The sequence below is a fragment of the Phyllobates terribilis genome, unplaced genomic scaffold, assembly GCF_046119375.1.
Source record: "Phyllobates terribilis strain yellow unplaced genomic scaffold, ASM4611937v1 Scaffold_338__1_contigs__length_2061084, whole genome shotgun sequence".
Classification (NCBI taxonomy): domain Eukaryota; kingdom Metazoa; phylum Chordata; class Amphibia; order Anura; family Dendrobatidae; genus Phyllobates; species Phyllobates terribilis.
Window position 1 is genome coordinate 772479 of NW_027363098.1, and position 25336 is coordinate 797814.

Sequence of the window (25336 nt, forward strand, 5' to 3'; positions counted from 1 at the left end):
GGGGATAGCGAGACGGCCTTCATTCACATTAGATTGTTGGCTGATCAAGTTGACTTTTAGGTTGAGCTTTAGGTTGGTCATTAAGGATACCCAACAGCTATCTATTCCACCCCATCTCTCAAAATATACATGCATGCCTATCTGACCTCAGCGTGCATATGTCCTGTACATGAAGAGGAGAGTAAGCGGATGTCAGTCTCTGCTAACTGGACTATTTGCCAAACAGACAGTTGAAATTCAAGTTATCACCTCCACATTTGTGATCGTCATTCCCCCATCTCAACCCCATGCACATTGGATGGTTAGTTCTGTCAAAAATGTAGGTTCGGCCAATATATCTAAAGTAAGTGGGTAAGTGACCAGTTTCATACTGTAAAAAGAGTTGATCTGGTCGCACTATTGAGATAGCAACTGGTGAAACTGCTACACTCTTGAGAAATCCACTGGTGAAACTGTCATACTCTTGAGAAATCCACTGGTGAAACTGTTATACCCTTGAGATAGCCACTGGTGAAACTTTTATACCCTTGAGATAGCCACAGGTGAAACTGTTATACCCTTGAGAGAGCCACTGGCGAAACTGTCACACTCGAGATGGCCACTGGCAAAACTGTTACACTCTTAAGATAGCTACTGGCGAAACTGTCACACTCTTAAGATAGCCACTGGCGAAACTGTCACACTCTTGAGATAGCCACTGGCAAAAAATCCACTGGTGAAACTGTTATACCCTTGAGATAGCCACTGGTGAAACTGTCACACTCTTGAGATAGCCACTGGCAAAACTGTCACACTCTTGAGATAGCCGGTGGCAAAACTGCCACATTCTTGAGATAGCCACTGGCGAAACTGCCACACTCTTCAGATAGCCACTGGCGAAACTGCCACACTCTTGAGATAGCCACTGTTTAAACCATCACACTCTTGAGATAGCCACTGGCAAAACCGTCACACTCTTGAGATAGCCACTGGCAAAACCGTCACACTCTTGAGAATGCCACTGGTGAAACTGTCATACTCTTGAGAAAATCCACTGGTGAAACTGTTATACCCTTGAGATAGCCACTGGTGAAACTGTCACACTCTTGAGTCAGCCACTGGCAAAAAATCCACTGGTGAAACTGTTACACTCTTGAGATAGCCACTGGCAATACCGTCACACTCTTGAGATAGCCACTGGAGAAACTGTCACACTGTTCAGATAGCCACTGGCGAAACTGTAACACTCTTGAGATAGCCACTGGCGAAACTATCACACTCTTGAGATAGCCACTGTCGAAACCATCACACTCTTGAGATAGCCACTGGCAAAACTGTCACACTCTTGAGATAGCCACTGGCAAAACTGTCACACTTTTGAGATAGCCACTGGCAAAACTGTCACACTCTGGAGATAGCCACTGTCGAAACCATCACACTCTGGAGATAGCCACTGGCAAAACTGTCACACTCTTAAGATAGCCGCTGGAGAAACTGTCACACTCTTGAGATAGCCACTGGCGAATCTGTCACACTCTTGAGAAATCCACTGGTGAAACTGTCACACTCTTGAGATAGCCACTGTCGAAACCATCACACTCTTGAGATAGCCACTGGCAAAACTGTGACACTCTTGAGATAGCCACTGGCGAAACTGCCACACTCTTGAGATAGCCACTGGCGAATCTGTCACACTCTTGAGAAATCCACTGGAGAAACTGTCACACTCTTAAGATAGCCACTGGAGAAACTGTGACACTCTTGAGATAGCCATTGGAGAAATTGTGACACTCTTGAGATAGCCACTGGAGAAACTGTGACACTCTTAAGATAGCCACTGGAGAAACTGTGACACTCTTGAGATAGCCACTGGCGAATCTGTCACACTCTTGAGAAATCCACTGGAGAAACTGTCACACTCTTAAAATAGCCACTGGAGAAACTGTCACACTCTTAAGATAGCCACTGGAGAAACTGTGACACTCTTGAGATAGCCACTGGAGAAATTGTGACACTCTTGAGATAGCCACTGGAGAAACTGTGACACTCTTAAGATAGCCACTGGAGTAACTGTGACACTCTTGAGATAGCCACTGGCGAATCTGTCACACTCTTGAGAAATCCACTGGAGAAACTGTCACACTCTTAAGATAGCCACTGGAGAAACTGTGACACTCTTGAGATAGCCACTGGCGAAACTGTAACACTCTTGAGATAGCCACAGGCGAAACTGTCACACTCTTGAGATAGCCACTGGCGAAACTGTAACACTCTTGAGATAGCCACAGGCGAAACTGTCACACTCTTGAGATAGCCACTGTCGAAATCATCACACTCTTAAGATAGCCACTGTCAAAACTGTCACACTCTTAAGATAGCCACTGGAGAAACTGTCACACTCTTGAGATAGCCACTGGCGAATCTGTCACACTCTTGAGAAATCCACTGGTGAAACTGTCACACTCTTGAGATAGCCACTGTCGAAACCATCACACTCTTGAGATAACCACTGGCAAAACTGTGACACTCTTGAGATAGCCACTGGCGAAACTGCCACACTCTTGAGATAGCCACTGGCGAATCTGTCACACTCTTGAGAAATCCACTGGAGAAACTGTCACACTCTTAAGATAGCCACTGGAGAAACTGTGACACTCTTGAGATAGCCACTGGCGAAACTGTAACACTCTTGAGATAGCCACAGGCGAAACTGTCACACTCTTGAAATAGCCACTGTCGAAACCATCACACTCTTAAGATAGCCACTGGAAAAACTGTCACACTCTTGAGATAGCGACTGTCGAAACCATCACACTCTTGAGGTAGCCACTGGCAAAACTGTGACACTCTTGAGATAACCACTGTCGAAACCATCACACTTTTAAGATAGCCACTGGTGAAACTGTCACACTCTTGAGATAGCCACTGGCGAAACTGTCACACTCTTGAGATAGCCACTGGCGAATCTGCCCATTTGGTAGACAGCTATTTCTCCCAATACACATTCACACCCTGCTCGGCTGAGCATGCATGCTTAATTAAACAGCGAGATGGGAAAAAGTCCCTGACAAACAGTTTGCAGCAATTTATTCCTTGTGGGAACTAAATGTTCTGCTTTCTAAAATGTAAAAAGCTCCAGCACTTTCCCCTGACAGCTATCGGCTTTCTTTTAACTCAATTCTCCTTTAGTTTTTTTTCGGTTTTCCATTGTTTGTTATTCATTTCAATAACAGGATAGTATTCTCGACCACCGATACACATTTATTAGCCAGAGATGCTTACCTTACTAGCTGCCGCACTAATCTGTTCACACTGGTGTAAGTGCGGATCCAAGCTCAGCTCCAGAACCTTCCTCAGGCTGGTGCCAGAATTCGGAGTGAGCTCAGAGCCAACTATCTCAGACATCTGGAGCCAATGTTGGGTTCTGATTCCTGGGTTGCAAAGGATGTTCACCAGAGGGATATATTCCTGAAAAGGAGTCAATCATAATCAGTGTCCCGGGATTACGGCTACAAAAATGAATTAAAGGGTTATTCCCATCTTCATAGATATTGTAAAAACCTGCACTTTTGCAATTTACGGCTTCTTGACATTTGCAGCCGTTCTTGAGATATTAACACTTTTCTTTTGTTTAGAGATCGTTGCCTAGGAGACCGACCACCGCTGCTGTCTCGATAGTAACCACTGTGCTGAAGTTGGCTGGGATTGGGAGGTAACAGCGCGCTCCAGCAAACCGGGCCCAGATTACTGATATATCCATTATTTGATGCATCTACCTTAAAAGCCTTGATTTGCTCGGTGATGGCAGAACACATGAGAACTATGCGGCTTTCCTTCTTTTCCTCGTCCACCGAATCCTTATCTTCAGACAGTGTCCGGTGTTGAGCCGCCTTTTTCTTCTCCTCTTCTAACGTCTTCTGCTTCTGCTGAAATAGTTTCATCATCTTGTAGACCTCTTGGAAGAATTCGTCCACCTCGGCTTCCATGCTTTCTACGTTCAGGTCAAGGAAAGCGCCGTCGATCCACCTGGAAGCGTGAGATTTTTCAAGACATATTTTGATAAATTTCATGTTTTTAGCTCATCTATTACTGTTTATTCTGCTTTTTTTCTCTTCTACATCTATGGCTATGGTTGTCCCATAAATAATGTTTAATCACCTATCCACAAGGTTGTTGATAAATATCTGATCACTGGGAGTCCGACTGCTGCAGCCCCCAGCAGTTTTGAAAGCGGTGGTCCTAGATACAGCTTTGTGAATGAAGCATGTGTGCATCTATGGGAGTGATGGTTACGCATGCGCATGACTGCTCCCATGAATGGAGCACTGGCTACGCATGCGCACTATCACTCCATTCACACAGTGGACTTAGGAACCTCTGTCCTCAGGATTACTGGAGGACCCTGTGGTTAGAGCACCCCTACCGATCATACATTTATCTCCTATTTTGCAGAAGGGATTGTCCGGCCTTGGGTTACAAGTCTACAGTCTATGTAACTGCGGACTTGTAAATTCTCACATTGCACCCACTGCGAGGATTTTCCGGTGCCGGGAACGGGCTGTTATGTGACCACAAGTATGTGATTTGCATACTTCTGACCACATTCCGACTAGACGTGTCTGGCTCCACTCAATATGCTTGCATTGAGCAAGGCCGGATATGTCTAGTTGGGATGTGACCGTATGTATGCAAATCACATACTTGCTGTCACACGCCTGTGCTCCCGATGCAGTGGAATCCTTATAACGCGCACAGTACACATGCTGTGAGGATTCACATGTCTGCAGTCACATGGAGTGACTGCAGACTTGTGCCCCAAGGCCGGACAGCCCTTTAATAACACATAATCCCCTTGTAATATATGCAAGACTTTTGGCGCTTGGTTATTTCCAGGACCGAAGAACAGTGATGGGGACAGAACGATTGGTTATTAGATATACTTTGACCCTATAACGTTACAAGGGACAAAGTGCTGTAGATAAAGATGATTTTTGCTGCCATAAATGATTCGTTCCCGACGAATTAGTGTTTTGCTTGTTTATCGGGTGATTACTGGCACATTTACACAGGCTGATAATTGGGAATGATCATCAGCTTGTTTAAATGCGCCATTTACTCTCCACTACAGATCACGTATGGTGTTAATAAATAACGGTATGCCAAGAGTTAACTCAGAATTCCCCAATGGGGTGCACATACTTTTTTTCAGTTTTTTGCCATTTGTAAATCAGTGCAAAAAGTTTCTGGTAAGGTTCGATGTTGACTTTGAAGAATCCAGCTGAGGGTATGTTGTAAGGTCCCATTTATACAGTGCTTCTTCTTTGTTAATATAAGCCAACGCCTCCTCTGCATCTGCTATTCGCTTCTGTACAGTCCTCACATCTGTCACTTACTGAAACCAGGCACAATAAACACAGATAAGTAAAGGGTTAACCGGACTGCCTCCATTAAAGAAAATGAGTTAGACGCAACGCATTTCAGGCCTATTGGAACAACGCGTTTCAGGCCTATTGGACGCAATGCATTTCAGGCCTATTGGACGCAACGCGTTTCAGGCCTATTGGACTCAAATCGTTTCAGGCCTATTGGACGCAACACGTTTCAGGCCTATTGGACGCAATGCGTTTCAGGCCTATTGGACGCAATGCGTTTCAGGCCTATTGGACGCAACGCGTTTCAGGCCTAGTGGACGCTTTCATACGTCAGTGCTCAGGTGTGACGACTGCCTCTGACCTGCCTTTGCTTGACTGCACTTCAGGTTAAGCACTAGGGACTGCCTCTATAAAGACTGTTCTGGCTGATAATGGTGGTCAGTCGGGTTTATGTTTTTTTCATAGGTTTTTTTTGTATAGCAAAAATAATGCTGCAGTCAAGGGCGTAACTACAGTGCGTGCAGGGGGTTGCAATTGCATCTGGAGCTAAGGGGGGCCCAAAAGGTCTCTTTGACTCATATGAGAAGATCACTACTATTAAAGACCTGCAATAGTTGGGGGCCCTAATGGAGATTTTGCATTGAAGCTTCAGGTTACACTATTGGCTGTAGTCTCAATATTCTTGATTCTTGCCTTTAAAAAGGGATAGAACCCCCCCCCCCCAAAAAAAAAACCAACAACATAAAAAAGGCCTAATGCAACTCCAAACCAGAGTTAGGGAGCATTTTATAACTACTTCCCAGGAACGCTCGTTTAAGGATAATTGTGCAGTATAAATAGGCTGCCAATCACCGACGAATGGCCAAACGCTTGTTCGTCGGGTGAAATGATCTTTTGTGTTGCACAAAAAAATTATCATTCACGACAACAATGATGCGTTTTGGGGTAAAAAGGATCTGTACAAATATGAAAAGAGTCTTAAAGTAATGAAAATAAGAAGAGGGAAAACTATAACACAGCCTGTGAGTATCATACCTGCTGCATCATATCCAGCTCAGAGCACTCTGCAAATTCTTCCATCCGACGCAAAAGTTTCTCCAGTTCCAGCACAAGCTTCTCTCTTTTCCCCAGAAGCTCGCCCTCTCCTTTACGCTTGGCGTTTTCAATCAGCTTTTAGAAAGGAACAGTTATCAAAAAATGCTCCCTGAGCGTCCCCTGTTTAATTACCTGGACACTGCAGGGGGCTGCTGCTTCATTGGAGCTGGCACCCGAGACCCCATTTTCAGAAATGAGCCCACATACCTGGTCGTTTTCATCAAACACTGGGTTGATATTTTTTGGCCACAATAACACTGTTGAGTTCAGGATGATATCTTCAGGTACAAATAAATGAACATCTAGAAGATAATTCATCCTCCGCTGACACTCCTAAAATTAAAAAAATGAAACTCACTATGTATTAATGTATCTAGCATCTACAATCACAGGGGTTGCACCAATTATATTTTTTCCAAAAACTTAGGTTATAAAATTATACTGATGCTCCACAACTACAGTTCCCTCCATCGATTTGTGTTCTTCCTGCTCTATGTGGACATGTGATTTCTGTAGCCAATCACTGGCTGTAGCAGGTTACCACCGTAGTCACTGATAGGCTGCAGCAATCACATGATCATGTTGGGGATCTCATCACTGAAACCTGGAGGGGGACTGGTAAGTATAGCTAGTATGACATGACCTATATATGGAAAAATACATATTAACCAGGACACAAGAAATATCGGAATAATCCTATATATTATTTTTTTCACTAATTATACCCAGGGACGTACGTACAGCATTGGTGCAGTAATTGATGCAAAAGGAGCCCGACCAAGTATTGAGGCATTTACTGATCAGACATTTTGGATTTTAAAAATATTTTTCAAGCTGTTGTTATAAAGTATTCTAATTTACTGAGATAATGACTTTTGTGTTTTCATTGGCTGTAAGCCATAATCATCAACATTAACAGAAATAAACAAGTGAAATAGATCACTCTGTCTGTAATGACTATATAATATAGGAGTTTCAATTTTTGTATTGAAGAACTGAAATAAATTAACTTTTTGATGATATTCTAATTTAGTGAGAAGCACCTGTATATTATATACTGGAATGTGATGATATTTTATGGTATCATAAGTAAAGTAATGTGAGATTCTGAACTTTTACTGTAGCATCAGCATCTATAACTCACTGTATGAAATCAGAGCAGAAGTAGCACTTGACCTCGACCCCAAGGGCCCCTGAATGGCACATGGCAGGTAGAGGCCCATTACAGATTATTTTTTTCTATTGTGAAACCTCCTTGAATCCAGGATTTTACTCACTCTTCATTCTCCAATCTGTGATTTGTCACCAGTCTATCTAGTAATATATTTGAAAAACTTTTTGCTTTGTCAGCCAGGCCTTGCTTTAAGTCATCGCAGTCGAGGTGTACCATGGTGAAGTAAGTGCGGGTCCCATGATATCTCTGGCCAGGGTGTGAAATTGTTCTATAAACTGGAATACAAATATACATCAGTCTCGTTTACAAGTGAGATTTCTGATTTGACCCTCAATTATTATCGGACACATTGCACCCCTCGCTCTGTAGGACTTAGGACAGTATTGATTCTAATGGGAATGGTAAGAAAATGATTCCTGAAACTTAGTCCTTGTTGCTGCGTCCACCCGACTCCAGCTGTGATCAGCTTATTGTCAAGGGACCCTTCAAACGAACCAAAGGGGGTCCCCGTAAAGTGAACCTGTCAGGTCCTTCAGGCATGCCAAATTCCTGCATTGACATCCACGGTATATATCTGGCAAAAATGTTTCTACCTTAAAAAACTAAACTTTTTATGTGCCGGCCGTCAAATGCAAATTGGGCATGTGAAATTAAGTATTATACACCTGTCTTGGGTATCCGAGCTCTGCTTCCTTCACTTCGGTCTGCTGTCCCGTGTTGTGCTCCACGTCAGGTTTTACAGGTTGTCCTGTGTAGCTCAGTGACATAATCTCCTAAATCCTATTTATGGACCGTTAGGACACACACCTGGGTCTTAGGATTGAGTTTTTAGACTTTTGTTTGGTGTGCTCCACCTTCTGCGTTAACTTTCTTCCATTCCTACTGGGTTACGCTACATCCATCCTGCAGCTCCCAAGATTCCTGAGTGCCAATTCCTGCTGCTCATGTGCCTTCCTGCTTACCACACCAACGCCTGGGGTCCGTGTGCCCACCCGGACCTGAGGCTTAGAAGATCCACCTCGCCAGGTGAGACTAAGATGCCATGATTTGGGTGTGATCTCAGCATCTGAGGTCGGATTTGTTTGTGGGAAGTGACGTCCCGCTGGACTAGTCCTAGATAACTTGCATATGATGAACGGCGCATACGCAGTCGATTTTTACTAGAAACATCAAAGCCAGTGTTGCTGTGCAGGGATGAGTTAATTTAATGACGGTTCGAGATAATATGCAAGAAGGTCCAATATGTAAAAAAAAAACACATTATGATCACACATACGTACCTCTGTGTATTCATCAAACTGTGCTCCTCGGATAAGAAAGTTTCTACTTTCTCCGCGGCTGAACCATCCACCAGCCAGCTGAAGCTTTCAACTATCAAATAATATAACACAGAATTTATAGTTGTATCTAGACTCATCTTAATGTCGGACGGAGAAAACTTTCAAAGAGGATTATACAGCTGATCGGACATGGATTTATGAAAGCAAGTTCTCTGGCTTCATCAGGTCTAAGAGATCAATTTGATAATCTACATTTATATGGTGAAATCTAGAGACAGATCCTCTTTGAAGTGCTTATTAGACCAATGATATATAGTATTTCTGCATGATAATGTCTGATAGATGAGGATCACACCTCTGGGAACCCCTAACACTGGGTTCAATGGCTTTTGGAAAGGTATCAGGATCAAAGCGTCCACAGGAAGATCACGCTGCAAGCGCCGGCAGGAGATTTCTGATTGTGATTGTTCCATCCCTTTCATAGATTCACGTCCAGCTTCCCATATGTTCCATCGCTTTAATACTTACGATTCACGTCGAGCTTACTGTATGCACCATCCTTTTAATTATTCGCGGCCAGCTTACCATATGTACCATCCCTTTAATGACTCACTTCCAGCTTACCATATGTACCATACCTTTAATGACTCACGTCTAGCTTACCGTATGTACCATCCCTTTAATGACTCACATCCTGCTTACCGTATGTACCATCCCTTTAATGACTCACATCCTGCTTACCTTATGTACCATCCCTGCAATGACTCATGTCCAGCTTGCCGTATGCACCATCCCTTTAATGATTCATGTCCAGCTTACAGTATGTACCATCCTTTTAATGATTCATGTCCAGTTTACCGTATGTACCATCCCTTTAATGACTCACATCCTGCTTAACGTATGTACCATCCCTGTAATGACTCATGTCCAGCTTATCATATGTACCATCCCTTTAATGATTCACATCCTGCTTACCGTATGTACCATCCCTTTAATGACTCACATCCTGCTTACCCTATGTGCCATTCCTGTAATGACTCATGTCCAGCTTACCGTATGTACCATGCCTTTAATGATTCGCGGCCAGCTTACCGTATGTACCATCCCTTTAAAGACTCACGTTCTACTTACTGTATGTACCATCCCTATAATGATTCACGTCCAGCTTACAGTATGTACCATCCCTTTAATGACTCACGTCGAGCTTACCGTATGTACCATCCCTTTAATGATTCACGTGCAGCTTACCATATGTACCATCCCTTTAATGACTCACGTCCAGCTTACAGTATGTACCATCCCTTTAATGATTCACGTCCAGCTTACAGTATGTACCATCCCTTTAATGACTCACGTCGAGCTTACCGTATGTACCATCCCTTTAATGATTCACGTCCAGCTTACCATATGTACCATCCCTTTAATGACTCATGTCCAGCTTACCATATGTACCATCCCTTTAATGATTCGCGGCCAGCTTACCATATGTACCATCCCTTTAATGACTCACTTCCAGCTTACCATATGTACCATCCCTTTAATGACTCACGTCGAGCTTACCGTATGTACCATCCCTTTAATGATTCACGTCCAGCTTACCATATGTACCATCCCTTTAATGACTCATGTCCAGCTTTCCGTATGTACCATCCCTTTAATGATTCACGTCCCGCTTACCATATGTACCATCCCTTTAATGATTCACGTCCAGCTTACCATATGTACCATCCCTTTAATGACTCACGTCCAGCTTACCATATGTACCATCCCTTTAATGATTCACGTCCAGCTTACCATATGTACCATCCCTTTAATGACTCATGTCCAGCTTTCCGTATGTACCATCCCTTTAATGATTCACGTCCCGCTTACCGTAGGTTTGGAAATGCCTGAATGGCTGGTGCAGATTGTGGCTGACGGCCTCCTTCAGCTTCAGCGCGCCAGAATCAAAGATGTAATCAGGGAGTTTGGCCTCGATGATCTGAACCGTGTTACTACCAGAAAGCCACGGCTGCACCGTCTGAATGTTCTGGACAAGGAAGAACGTTCTATAAAGTGACATGAATACTGCAGAAGTCTCTAATATAAACCCCCTGAACATCCACCTATTATGATATAAATAAATCAAAAACTCCATACAAAGCTCCATATCCTCAGCATAGACATGGAATAAAAGCTGCCATGCTGTGTATCCTCAGTGGCCACTAAAGGGAGCTTAAAGGCCATCTGTCACCCCAAAAATTCAGAGTTAACCACTTATACATTTAAAGCGCACCTGTCAGCAGGATTGAGCTCAGTAAAATACATACATTGCCAGGTGGGTGCCACTACACTGATTAAAATGATACCTTAGTTGATTAAATCCGTCCTGTGGTTCTTGTGTAACCTTTACTTTCAGTTTGGAGATAATGATATGCTCGTGCTCTGGGGCGGCCTGTGGGGGGCACTCTATCTGGTGCTCTGCTTACATATTCATCTGTATGCTCCTATGACACCTTACTGTTTCTTCACTGACCTGCTTCCTATTTTACATAATGCATCTAGTAGTGTGGGGCTAGGTAAAATAGGAGGCAGGTCAGTGGACGATCAGTGAGCTGTCATAAGAGCATACACATGAATATGTAAGCAGAGCACCAGATAGAGCGCCCCCACACGCCGCGCCGGAGCATAAGCATATCATTATTTCCAAACTGAAAGCAAAGATTACACAAGAACCACAGGACGAATTTCATCAACTAAGGTATCATTTTACTCTGTGTAATGTCGCCCTCCTGACAGTGTATGTGGTTTACTCAGCACACTCCTGCTGACAGGTGCACTTTAATGGGGGACTGGAGTGGAGAGCCATCCCTTCATGGGGGCCCACCGGAGGATTCTCCAGTTCTCCTGTTGGCCAGTTCGAGCCTGTAAAAGTGTTCATGCTATCCAACTCTTCTACTTATAATTCTCATATATTTTTGCAATGTGTATTACAAAGTCAATATACTCGTTGTCCTATCCCTGCATGGGGGCCCACCGGAGAATACTGCTGCGGACGCTCATATACTAGGTGACAGCCAATAGCAATTGTAAATCAGCCAGTACTATATTTTTTTTTTTGCTGTGATATTCCAAAATGGTGGCAGCAAATTTCCATTTTTTTTACTGCAGTTTTTACCTGTGAGTCACACATGTACCTACTATAAAAAGTAAGTTGTCAGCATTGAAAAAAATCCTGATTCCTGAAGGGGCTTGGAGATCCGAGTTAATATAAATAGTACAACTTCTTCTACGTCCTGGAAGCTTGGATAGAAATCCATTTTCTCGTCATCAAATGTAAGTTGCATTTTGAAGATTGGTAAAAATTGCCCGTCTATCAGGTCAAATAAACGGACATAAGTTTCTACAGTTTTCTGCAGAAGGTCTCTCACCTGTGGGGGGAGAAATCAGCAAGTATATATTAGTGTTTATAAGGAGAAAAAATACATGACTACGAGAGTGGTGCAGAAAACAGGGAGATGGACTGGGCCATAAGAGAAGAAAGCTGCGTGACAACATTTACTGTGGGTGGGAACTCCTTCATCCCTTCAGGACCGGGTAATTTTTTGTTTTGCATTTTTTCCTTCTCTTCTTCAAAAAGCCATACATTTTTTAATTTTTCCATTGATATAGCTGCAAGAGGCTATGTAATGTGCTGTAGCTTAAACCCTTCCCAACATATGACATACTGTTATGTCATATGTCATGTTCCTGTAGATGTGCAAAATTTGGACCTGGGCCCCCACCAGCATGTTGGTCAGATGTATGGGCCCTTGTAGCATTCTAGATCCGATAATGATGCGCGTGTTCGCCTCTGCCTTGGATGTTTCCTGTAATAATTTCCCCCATCATAGCCCCATCCTATAATAATGTCTCTCATTCTAGGCCCCTTCCTGTTATAATATCCCCTATCCAGTGCCTCTTCCTGTTATAATATCCACCTTCTGTGTATAATAGCCCCCACCCTGAGCCCCTTTCAGCAATAACGTCCCAATCCTGGGCTCTTTCCTGTTATAATGTCCTTGGTCCTGGGCCTCTTACTGTAATAATGTCCCCCATCCTGGCCCCTTCCTATAACAATGTCACCCATCCTGGTACAATGCCCCCCATCCTATAACAATGTCTTCCATCCTGGTATCCTGTCCCCCATCCTAGGCCCCATTCTGGTATAATGACCTCCATCCTTGTGCCCTTCCTGGTTTAATGTCCTTCATCTTGGCCCATGTCATGGTATAATGACCCCCATTCTGGTATAATGCTCCCTATCCTGGGCCGCTTCCTTGTACAATGCCCCCCATCCTGAACACCTGCCTTGTATAATGCTCCCCATCCTTGGCCCCTTCCTTGTGACATGCTCCCCATCATGCGCCCCTTCCTTGTATAATGCTCCCCATCATGCGCCCCTTCCTTGTATAGTGCTCCCCATCCTGCGCCCCTTCCTTGTATAGTGCTCCCCATCTTGCGCCCCTTCCTTGCATAGTGCTCCCCATCCTGCGCCCCTTCCTTGTGTAATGCTCCCCATCTTGCGCCCCTTCCTTGTATAATGCTCCCCATCCTGCGCTCCTTCCTTGTGTAATGCACCTCATCCTAGGCTACTTCCTTGTATAATGCTCCCCATCTTGCACCCCTTCCTTGTGTAATGCTCCCCATCCTGCACCCCTTCCTTGTATAATGCTCCCCATCATGCGCCCCTTCCTTGTATAATGCTCCCCATCCTGCACCACTTCCTTGTGTAATGCTCCCCATCCTGCACCCCTTCCTTGTATAATGCTCTCCATCTTGCGCCCCTTCCTTCTGTAATGCTCCCCATCCTGCGCCCCTTCCTTGTGTAATGCTCCTCATCCTAGGCTACTTCCTTGTATAATGCTCCCCATCTTGGGACCCTTCCATGTCTAATTCTCCCCATCCTGGGACCCTTCCTTGTATAATGCCTCTCATCCTAGGCTACTTACTTGTATAATGCTCCCCATCCTGGTACCCTTCCTTGTCTAATTCCCACCATCCTGGGCCCTTTCCTTGTATAATACTCCCCATCCTGGGCCCCTTCCTTATATAATGCGCCCCTTCCTTGTCTAATGCTCCCCACCCTGAGCCCCTTCCTTGTATAATGCTCCCCATCCTGGGACCCTTCCTTGTCTAATTCCCCCCATCCTGGGCACCTTCCTTATATAATGCTCCCCATCCTGGGCCCCTTCCTTGTCTAATTCCCCCCATCCTGGGCCCTTTCCTTGTATAATGCTCCCCATCCTGGGCCCCTTCCTTGTATAATGCTCTCCATCCTGGGCCCCTTCCTTGTCTAATTCTCCCCACCCTGAGCCCCTTCCTTGTATAATGCTCCCCATCCTTGACCCTTTCCTGGTATAATGTTCTGTCGTTCTTTTCCAATGCATTAAATAAACAAAAATAAATGATTCTTCTTACCTTCCTCCGCTCCCACGACATGCGGCGTCTTCTTCTGTAGCTGATCTCAGTGTGCCGGCACGGGCAGCGCATGACGTCACTTCCATGCGTCGCTCGTGACTGGCACGCCGACATCAGCTACCGGCCTTTGATTGTCTGGCGGCATGCATTGCAGCTCAGGGACCCGGCATGTCCCTGCGCAGCAATATACTTCAGCCGGATGTGCGTCCTCAGACTGTGGATGTGCCATAAATATATGAGATGGGAATACCACTCTGAGTCTATGTTTGATCCAGAGATACAATAATGAACATGAATCCTTATATATCACGGATCTTGCAGCCGCCTTTACCTGGTTGGACATAAGTGTCGAGACGCAGTTATAAAAGGAATCCAATTTATCCACTTTAATCAACTGCAGGGCATCTTGATTGGCAAATAGATTGATCACTTTGGGGTACCAAGTGTTCAGCAACTTTTCTTCTGTCTTGGCACAAGCCAAGGATACGCTGCTCCTCAGGGATTCACATTCTACAGGACCCCTGGACCTGACAAAGAATAAAGCACTTTATCATATTAAACCTGACAGGGCACACCTGTGAAGTGAAGATCATTTCTGGTGACTACCTCTAAACTCATAAAGAGAATGCCAAGAGTGTGCAAAGCAGTCATCAAAGCAAAAGGTGGCTACTTTGAAGAACCTAGAATATAAGACATATTTTCAGTTGTTTCACACTTTTTTGTTAAGTATATAATTCCACATGTGTTAATTCATAGTTTTGATGTCTTCAGTGTGAATGTACAATTTTCATAGTCATGAAAATACAGAAAAATCTTTAAATGAGAAGGTGTGTCCAAACTTTTGGTCTGTACTGTATATACAATATACATATATTTATATACACATATCCAGTATAGATATATATATATACACACACATATATACAGTATACATATATATACACATATATACAGTATACATATATATACACATATATACAGTATACATATATACACACACATATACAGTATACATATATACACACACATATACAGTATACATATATACACACACATATAAAGTATACATATATATACACATATATACAGTATACATATATATAAACATATATACAGTATACATATATATACACCCATGTACAGTATACATATATATACACACATACAGTATACATATATACACACACATATACAGTATACATATATACACACACATATACAGTATACATATATACACACATACAGTATACATATATATACACCCATATAAAGTATACATATATATACACATATATACAGTATACATATATATACACCCATGTACAGTATACATATATATACACCCATATACAGTATACATATATATACACCCATATACAGTATACATATATACACACATATACAGTATACATATATACACACACATATACAGTATACATATATACACACATACAGTATACATATATATACACCCATATAAAGTATACATATATATACACATATATACAGTATACATATATATACACCCATGTACAGTATACATATATATACACCCATGTACAGTATACATATACATACACAGTATACATATATATACACCCATATACAGTATACATATATATACACCCATATACAGTATACATATATACACACATATACAGTATACATATATACACACATATACAGTATACATATATATACAGTATACATATATACACACATATACAGTATACATATATACACACATATACACTATACATATATATACAGTATACATATATACACACATATACAGTATACACATATACAGTATACATATATACACACACATATACAGTATACATATATACACACACATATACAGTATACATATATACACACACACACATATTGTCACGCTGTCTCTGTATACTGGAGGTAGGGGGCCTAAGCTGACCCTAAGCTGGGGCCCTGACTAATCCCTCAACCTGGAGGTACTGTTAAAGGTACAGAGGTCCAGGCCGCCAGCGTAACCCCTACCTCCTGAGGATCCCTGCACCTAAGTAATCTAGTCCTGAGAAGGACCCCGATCACAACAAAAGGGGACAAGTAATAATATGCCCACACACAGTACTTAGACGAACGAGACAGTACAAGGGAAAAACCAAAACCACCTTGCATACAAAAACTACACAACTACAACAGAGGGAACACCAACGGGAAAGGAGATAAATGATAAAGCGAGGAAGGGAAAAAACACTCCAAATGCACTTATCTCTGAAACTCCAAATACCACGATCCGCTCTGTTAGTCTGCATGAAATGCTTTCACCGACACTTCCCTAACAGACCAGCAGGCATTTGAAGGAGTCTCACTACAGCAGCATTGATTGCAGCTGGGCGAGGCTGGACCTCGTCTAGCACAGAGAGAGAGAGAATTAACTCCCTCACTGCCGAAAAACACAAAGCACCAAAAAGTCAGCTGCGAGAAGTCAGGCTGTGTAATCGTGATGATCTTCGTGGCGACACACCCGTGACAGTACCCCCCCTTCTACGAGGGGCCTCCGGACCCTCAGGGCCAGGTTTATCCGGGTGAGTCGTGTGGAAGGCCCGAACTAATCGGTCTGCGTTAATATCCGACGCAGGAACCCACATCCTCTCCTCAGGACCATACCCTTTCCAATGAACCAGGTACTGAAGGGATCGGTGATTAAAGCCTGAATCGATGACCCTCGATACCTGGAACTCCAAGTTACCCTTGACCACCACTGGAGGGGGAGGTAAAGGTGACGGTACCACCGGCGCCACATACCTCTTAAGCAACGATCTGTGGAACACGTTGTGAATTTTAAACGTAGGGGGGAGGTCAAGACAGAATGCCACCGGATTAATAATAGAACTGATTCTGTACGGCCCGATGAACCTGGGACCCAGTTTCCAGGAGGGAACCTTAAGTTTTATATTCCTGGTAGACAACCATACCAGATCGTTCACACTTAGGTCCGGACCAGACACTCTCCTCCTATCAGCCATACGTTTGTATCGGTTCCCCATAGTATTCAGATTCTTCAGCACCCCTCTCCATACTGAAGCGAGTGATGAGGAAAATCGTTCCTCCTCAGGAACCCCCGAAGAGCCCCCCCTACTGAAAGTACAAAACTGGGGGTGAAAACCATATGCCCCAAAAAACGAGGACTTACCAGTGGACTCGCTCCGCCTATTATTAAGAGCAAACTCTGCCAGAGGTAAGAAAGAAGCCCAGTCCTCCTGGTTCTCTGACACAAAACACCGGAGATATGTCTCCAAGCTCTGGTTCATACGTTCCGTCTGACCATTGGTCTGAGGATGAAAAGCCGATGAGAACGACAAATGCATCCCCCGCCGTGCACAAAACGCCTTCCAGAACTTGGACACAAACTGAGACCCCCGATCAGACACCACCTCGGAGGGTACCCCGTGAAGCCTCACAATCTCCCCAATGAACACCTGCGCAAGAGTTTTAGCATTAGGGAGAGCCGGAAGAGCGATAAAATGTGCCATCTTGCTGAACCTGTCCACTACAACGAGTATGACCGTTTTACCCGAAGACGGAGGGAGGTCCGTAATAAAGTCCATAGACAGATGAGTCCAAGGACGCTCCGGGATCTTCAAAGGTAAGAGGGCCCCAGACGGACGGGTATGTGAGGTCTTAGAGCGCGCACAAACCCCACAGGACGCGACAAAAGTTACCACCTCCTTATGTAAGTTAGGCCACCAAAACCGACGCGAGAGGAGATCCACAGTTGCTCTACTCCCCGGGTGTCCTGCAAAAACTGAGTTATGGTGTGCCTCGATCACCTTTTGTCGCAACTGATCTGGAACAAACAGTCTCCCCGGAGGTCCAACAGGGGCGTCCCCCTGAGCCTCCAATACCTCCTCCTCCAGCTCAGAGCATACTGCCGAAACCACCACCCCCTCCTGAAGGATAGGAATCGGGTCGTCCGTATTCCCGGCCCCAGGGAAACTACGAGATAAGGCATCCGCCTTTACATTTTTTGTCCCAGGACGATATGTAACGACAAAATTAAACCTGGTAAAAAACAATGACCACCTAGCTTGTCTGGGATTCAGACGTTTCGCGGACTCCAGATATAGCAGGTTCTTGTGATCGGTGATGACGGTGACCGGATGGACTGCCCCCTCCAAAAAATGGCGCCACTCCTCAAAAGCTAACTTAATGGCCAAGAGTTCCCTATTGCCGACATCGTAATTCCTCTCAGCGGACGACAATTTTTTAGAGAAAAAGGCGCACGGATGCCACTTACCAGGGGACGAACCTTGTGACAATACTGCTCCCACCCCTACCTCGGAAGCGTCTACCTCTACAATGAATGGCTGTGACGCATCAGGTTGAATGAGTATGGGTGCCGAGGCAAAACATTTTTTCAAGGAGGAGAATGCTTGACAAGCCTTGTCAGACCACCTAGAAAAATCCGTCCCCTTTTTAGTCATGTCTGTGAGAGGCTTAACCATGGACGAGAAATTACGAATGAACTTCCGGTAATAATTAGCAAACCCCAGGAAACGTTGTAGTGCCTTAAGATTCTCTGGCCGATCCCACTCAAGAACTGCCCGCACTTTCCCAGGGTCCACACGAAAACCGGACGCTGAAACCAGGAAGCCTAAAAACTGGAGTTCCTGTACGGCGAACACACACTTTTCCCATTTGGCATACAGTTTATTATCCCGCAAGATCTGTAACACCTGCCTAACGTGCTCCTGATGAGACACCAGATCCGGCGAGTAAATTAAGATATCATCCAGATATATGACAACAAACTGTCCCACCAGGCGGCGAAAAATGTCATTAACAAAGTGTTGGAACACCGCCGGGGCATTAGTCAGACCGAATGGCATGACAAGGTTCTCATAATGCCCCTCCGGAGTGTTAAACGCCGTCTTCCACTCATCCCCCTCCTTCATCCTAATCAGATTGTACGCCCCCCTGAGATCCAACTTAGAGAACCATTTGGCGCCCACGATCTGATTAAAGAGATCGGGAATAAGTGGGAGCGGATACGGATCTCGGACCGTAATCCGATTAAGTTCACGGAAATCCAGGCAAGGGCGTAGGCCTCCATCTTTCTTCTTAACAAAGAAGAACCCCGCAGCCACCGGTGAAGATGAAGGTCTAATATGCCCCTTAGCCAGACTTTCTGAAATATAATCCTTCATGGCCTGCCTCTCAGGACCAGAAAGGTTATACAACCTAGCTTTAGGTAACTTGGCCTCAGGGAGCAGTTTTACAGAACAGTCATACTCGCGATGAGGAGGTAGTTCCTGACACCCTTTCTCCGAGAATACATCCTCAAAGTCCGCCAGAAATGGAGGTAAGACCCAAGGAGTAACCGCACCGATGACCGTGTTCATGCAGTTTTTATTACAGAATTTACTCCATTGGCTTATCTCTCTGGTTTGCCAATTAATAACCGGGTTATGCTTAGTTAACCAAGGAAGGCCCAACACTATAGGAGTGGGAAGACCCTCCAACACGTAGCAAGACAACAGTTCTTTATGTATCGCCCCCACTTGAAGTTTTACGTCATGCACAGCTTGCAAAAAACTTCCCTGACCGAGAGGCCTGGCATCGATCGAGAATATGGGGATGGGTTTAGCCAACTCACTCAATCGCATACCTTGAACCCGGGCAAACCAAGCATCAACCAGATTAGCCCCGGCCCCACTATCCAGAAGAACAGATATCCTCTCAGTTCTCGTACCCACCACCACCTCCGCCGGTACGAGAAACTGAGACGAACCTAGGGACGAAATACCTACTCCCAGATTGCCGTCCACCACACAACCTGGGATCAACAGTTTTCCGACGACTCTTCACTCTGCAAGGGACGGGATGGACACCCCCCAATAAAATGTCCCTTTCTCCCGCAGAAGAAACACCTTCCTGTCTTATGGCGCACCACCGGTCCCCTCCCCCGAAATGATGTCCCTCCTAATTGCATAGGCTCCTCTGGACTGACCAGGGGAACCACCATATGAGGGGACCTTGTAGGAGGTGGAGTCATCACAGGGGGTAGAGTTATCCCGCACCTCTCCCGAAGCCGTCTGTCAACGCGAATAGCAAGGGCCATAGCGGCTTCCAGTGACGCGGGAGAGTCATACTGTGCCAACACATCCTGTAATTTGTCGGATAAACCTTGACAAAACTGGCTCCTAAGAGCCGGGTCATTCCACTGGGTGTCCGTGGCCCACCTACGGAACTCCGAACAGAATTCCTCCGCCGGACGATCTCCCTGCTGAATCCTACGTAACTTAGACTCAGCAAGGGAGATCCGATCTGGGTCATCATATACGAGTCCCAGAGCAGCGAAAAACCTATCCACTGACTGGAGAGCCGGGGAGCCCGAGGGAAGAGAGAACGCCCAAGATTGTGGGTCCCCTTGTAGGAGCGAGATGACAATTCCCACCCTTTGTTCTTCACTCCCCGATGACCGAGGCCGCAGCCGAAAGTACAACTTGCATGCCTCCCGGAAAACAAAAAACTTGTCCCGCCCCCCAGTGAACCTGTCAGGGAGAGCTACTTTAGGTTCTGGTCCGGCTTGCTCGCGAGGATACAAAACCTTGGACCTAACGTCCGCCAGCTTCATGGACAAACTCTGCAACTGCCGAGCTAGACCGGCTACTGGATCCATGGTAGCTGGAGAAAAACTAAGTGGTCGGTGAAAATGTCACGCTGTCTCTGTATACTGGAGGTAGGGGGCCTAAGCTGACCCTAAGCTGGGGCCCTGACTAATCCCTCAACCTGGAGGTACTGTTAAAGGTACAGAGGTCCAGGCCGCCAGCGTAACCCCTACCTCCTGAGGATCCCTGCACCTAAGTAATCTAGTCCTGAGAAGGACCCCGATCACAACAAAAGGGGACAAGTAATAATATGCCCACACACAGTACTTAGACGAACGAGACAGTACAAGGGAAAAACCAAAACCACCTTGCATACAAAAACTACACAACTACAACAGAGGGAACACCAACGGGAAAGGAGATAAATGATAAAGCGAGGAAGGGAAAAAACACTTCAAATGCACTTATCTCTGAAACTCCAAATACCACGATCCGCTCTGTTAGTCTGCATGAAATGCTTTCACCGACACTTCCCTAACAGACCAGCAGGCATTTGAAGGAGTCTCACTACAGCAGCATTGATTGCAGCTGGGCGAGGCTGGACCTCGTCTAGCACAGAGAGAGAGAGAATTAACTCCCTCACTGCCGAAAAACACAAAGCACCAAAAAGTCAGCTGCGAGAAGTCAGGCTGTGTAATCGTGATGATCTTCGTGGCGACACACCCGTGACACATATCTATAATATAACCGGGGATGCGTGTTTCTGTCCGAAGCCTCTATAGACTGCGCATGCGTGACGCGCAGTCTGGCTCCAGAGAGAAGCACGCATCCAGTCGTTACAGGTAACAGGAGGTGTATGGCGCCGGAGATCGCGGTATGCGTAGACACTGAACGCATACTGCGATCTCCGGCGCCATACTTACATACTTACCTGACCAGGAGGAGCGTTGCCTCGGTGCCTCTCTTCGCTGGAGACCGGGGGGGGGGAGTGAAGGTGTCGGACCGGCGCGTGCGCATTGCGCTATTGGCGCCATTTTACTGAAGACACATTTGCAAATCGCACCGGACAGCGCGGTGGCGTACAGAGAAGAAAAGTGAGTATAACTGTTTATTTTTTTCGTATGTGTGTACAGTGTGAAAGGGATGAGGGGGCCGCACATAACAGGATTGTGGGGTGAGGAGACCATGCATATATTAGGATTGGGGGGGTGAGGGGTACCACACATACCAGGATTGGGGGTGAGGGGTACCACACATACCAGGATTGGGGGTGAGGGGTACCACGCATACCAGGATTGGGGGGTGAGGGGTACCACGCATACCATGATTGGGGGGTGAGGGGTATCACGCATACCAGGATTGGGCGGTGAGGGGTGCCACACATACCAGGATTGGGGGGTGAGGGGTGCCACACATACCAGGATTGGGGGGTGAGGGGTGCCACACATACCAGGATTGGGGGGTGAGGGGTGCCACACATACCAGGATTGGGGGGTGAGGGGTATCACGCATACCAGGAATGGGGGGTGAGGGGTAACACGCATACCAGGATTGGGGGGTGAGGGGACGATGCATACGAGGATTGGGGGGTGAGGGGACCATGCATACCAGGATTGAGGGTGAGGGGTGCCACGCATACCGGGATTGGGGATGAGGGGTGCCACGCATACCGGGATTGGGGATGAGGGGTGCCACGCATACCGTGATTGGGGATGAGGGGTGCCACGCATACTGGGATTGGGGATGAGGGGTGCCACGCATACTGGGATTGGGGATGAGGGGTGCCACACATACAAGGATTGGGGATGAGGGGTGCCACACATTCCGGGATTGGGGATGAGGGGTACCACGCATACTGGGATTGGGGATGAGAGGTGCCACACATACAAGGATTGGGGATGAGGGGTGCCACGCATACCAGGATTGGGGGTGAGGGGTACCATGTATACCAGAATTGGGGGGTGAGGGGACCATGCATACCAGGACTGGGGGTGAGGGGTGCCATGTATACCAGAATTGGGGGGTGAGGGGACCATGCATACCAGGATTGGGGAATGAGGGGTGCCATGTATACCAGTATTGGGGAATGAGAGGTGCCATGAATACCAGGATTGGGGGGTGAGGGGTGCCATGCATACCAGTATTGGTGGGTGAGGGGTGCCATGCATACCAGGATTGGGGGGTGAGGGGTGCCACGCATACCAGGATTGGGGGGTGGAGGGACCATACATACCAGGATTAGGGGGTGAGGGGTGCCATGCATACCACAATAGGATGGGGGCAGCACAAATACCAGGATGGGAGACCACATACCAATAAAAATGCTCGCCCCCCGGGAATTGAACGGGTTCAATAGCTAGTATATATATACACGCATATATACAGTAATACAGCATATACATACACTTATATATACTGTATATACACACACACATATATACAGTAATACAGCATATACATACACACATATATACTGTATATACACACACACATATATACACTGTATATATACACACACACATATATACAGTAATACAGCATATACACACACATATATATACTGTATATATACACACACACATATATACTGTATATATACACACACACATATATATACTGTATATACACACACACATATATACTGTATACATACACACACATATATATACTGTATATATACACACACATATATATACTGTATATATACACACACACACATATATACTGTATATATACACACACATATATACAGTAATACAGCATATACATACACATATATATACTGTATATATACACACACACATATATACACTGTATATATACACACACACACATATATACAGTAATAAAGCATATACACACATACATATATATATACTGTATATACACACACACACATATATACTGTATATACACACACACACACATATATACTGTATATACACACACATATATATACTGTATACATACACACACACATATATATACTGTATATACACACACATACACACATATATACAGTAATACAGCATATACACACACACATATATACTGTATATATATGACGCGCCCCCTGGGCCATGTTGCGCTGCGTTGCGCACGCGGGGGATACCCGGAGCCGGATCTCGATGGGGGTAGTAGTCCTTGTGGCGGTGACCCGGTCCGTGCCCAGGGTGTCAAACTAAGTGGCAGTCTATGGCAGTAGATGTTAACTTGGATGTCGACTACGCCACCCGTTGAGTGCGGCTTTGCAGCCGCCGCTGCAGAACAGTCCGCTGAGGCCGGTGGTATGGGTGCAGCGATGATGGTATAACCCCCAACGGGAGGGGTATGGCCTCAGGGCAGCAGGTGAAGATGATGGGGGTTGTGACGGTCAGTAAGAAGAGTCAGAGTCAGGAGATGCAGTTTCAGGGGTTTTACTCACAAGTGTTCTCTCAGTCACTCTGGCCTTGAGTGACCACCCGAGCCGTGCTGCGTCCACCAGGTCCTGGACTCGGCTAACCCCCAGGCAGTTCTGAAGCGTGGTCCTGAGCTCCCTTCTCTCTCTCTGTCTCTGGCCGTTCCCACCAGGGATCCACCTTTGGCTGGCTCCCTCGGGTCTCTTAGTGGTCAAACCTCCTCTGGGTTCCCTGACCCCATGCTTGGTGTGCCTTTCTGGTGGATTTGGTGAGGGTCGTGGCAAATCTTGACCACGACCTCTGGTTCCTGGCTGAGGATAAGTGGCCTCCACCAGTTCGGGTTCCGGTACCCGTGTCCACCAACCCTTCACCCTTTCTGGTCTGTTTCTGGGTTCTTGGGGTTCCCTCTGTCTTTCTCTCTGGGTCCTTCTTTCTCCTCTCTCCTCTGCAGGCTTGGCTCTGGAGCTGGGCCCAGCCGGAGCCACAGCTCCCTGTCAGCCCTCCTGGCTGAACTCTTCTGCTCTGCTCCTCAGGCTAAAAAAACCCTGTCCTAAGATGGTGCCCACCTTATATACTCCCTCTATGTGTGAGCCCAGGTGACTAGCACCCAATGAGCTCCTAGCTTTACCCAGACTACTCCCCCTATCTGCCCCTACACTACTGGGATGTTCCACCCCCCTCCCACTCCAGCCAGGGACAGACGCTGTCGTACCTGCACATATACTTGGTGGGAGTACCGTAGTTCTGTCCCCCGGAAATGGGATGTATGTAGTCCATGCAGCCTACTGAGCTCAGTCCCACACTTCATCCTTACCCGGGAGTGGAATACCACACCTCTGGAGTGAGGTGCAATACCCCTGTAGCAGCCGAATCCTCAGGGTGCTACATATACACACACACATATATATACTGTATATACACACACACATATATACTGTATATACACACACACACATATATACTGTATATACACACACACATATATATACTGTATATACACACA

At 45.7% G+C, this 25336-nt stretch overlaps 1 pseudogene; it reads right to left on the reverse strand.

Annotated features, from left to right (window-relative positions):
- LOC141221833 (dynein axonemal heavy chain 12-like) overlaps positions 1-25336 on the reverse strand; it is a 63834-nt pseudogene that overhangs the window by 18768 nt on the left and 19730 nt on the right.